The sequence below is a fragment of the Marmota marmota genome, unplaced genomic scaffold (genome assembly GCF_001458135.2).
Source record: "Marmota marmota marmota unplaced genomic scaffold, marMar, whole genome shotgun sequence".
Classification (NCBI taxonomy): domain Eukaryota; kingdom Metazoa; phylum Chordata; class Mammalia; order Rodentia; family Sciuridae; genus Marmota; species Marmota marmota.
This window is the reverse complement of record NW_025999977.1, coordinates 25,147,115-25,148,384: the sequence shown is the minus strand read 5'-3', so window position 1 is coordinate 25,148,384 and position 1,270 is coordinate 25,147,115. Positions and strand designations below refer to the sequence as shown.

Sequence of the window (1,270 nt, the reverse complement as noted above, 5' to 3'; positions counted from 1 at the left end):
AGTTTTCAAAGTCTCCACCTTTCCCTGCCCGTGCCCTCTGCGAGTCAGTGTCTCTCTGTGGTCTCCACCTCCCCCCCCCACGCCCACCTCCGCTTTCTGCCACGTCTCACTTCCCTTTTCTCTCCTCAACGCGCCCTCCCGCCCCTCTGTCCAGGCCCCTTTCATCCTTGGGCTCGAAGTGGAACTTTCCCCCACTCCCTTACTTGGAGATTTCTTTTTTCCCAGTGACCTGGGCTGCACTTTGCCCCCGCTCCCTGCCTGCCAATCTCCTCGGGGGTAGGGCCTCTCTCTTTCCATTCTTGTGACTCCCCCTCCTCGAGAGCCCCGGGAGGCCCAGCCTCCCAGAATCCGATCTTCCCCCCAACGCAGCAGCCCCCCGCCGAGGAAGGAAGAGGCCTCCTCGGAATGAATGGCTGGTAAGGAGGTTTTTAATTTGTCTGGAGCCGAAAGTAAAAGGCCTCCGAGCAGCGACCCTCCCTCGCCTGGTTTGGCAGCCCCTCCACGCTGCGGCCAGGGCCCTCCACCTGCCGGGTGGGCGCTGTCACCTCGCCACCCTAGATCAGGGCCCGGTGAAATGGGGCGGGGGGATCTGAAAAGGTTGCAGCTGTGTCAAAAATCGCCCACACGCTCGAGGAGGAGGACTCTGCTTTGTAAATTAAAGTCTAGGTTGTTTTGTTTGCAACCTACCGATGTGAGAAATTTGAAAGTTTAACATGTTTCTGTCAGACCGGGTCAGGAAGTGAGCTCAGGCCATCACGGTCTTCATTTGCAATCTGCCTCCTGATGGCTGAGCTCTCCTTGAGCTTGGAAGAATGTCACTGTGCTGTCCCCAACACAGAAGACAGTACATTTAAAAGCTTTGCCCACCTGACCTGTGGTTCCACCTCCAGGTGCATTAGCCTTCATTTCCTACACAGACTTTATTTTTAGGAGCAGAGGCCACAGCCCCGACCCAGCCTGTTTTGAGTGGATCTCTCCTCTCTGTCTCTCAAGCGGCGTCTCAGGATGCTGAGAGGGAGGAGAATGAACAGTTCCTGACTTCTGGTCAACCCATTTCTGTAAGATCAGACTCCCTGAAGGCAGACTGGATTACAGATCCCAGGGCCTCCAGTTTGCAGCCCCCGCTGGCTCAGGTGCTGCTTCTGAGCCTTCCCAACACCCCCAGCCTACAGATCAGATAAACCGTACTACAATGGCTATAATATTCTCAGTGTGAATGTGATACTGAAGGGATCTATCCAGCTCTGCCTTGTGGTAGATTGGCGGGGGG

The 1,270-nt window shown here is 55.8% G+C and overlaps 1 long non-coding RNA gene across 1 annotated transcript in view; it reads left to right on the top strand.

The window, feature by feature from the left end:
- Positions 1 to 104: 104 nt before the first annotated feature.
- The window catches only part of LOC125617186, a 49,019-nt gene continuing 47,853 nt past the window's right edge, over positions 105 to 1,270 (top strand). The window contains exon 1 of the long non-coding RNA XR_007348092.1: positions 105 to 416. This is a non-coding gene — a long non-coding RNA (uncharacterized LOC125617186). The remainder of the gene's footprint in view (positions 417 to 1,270) is intronic.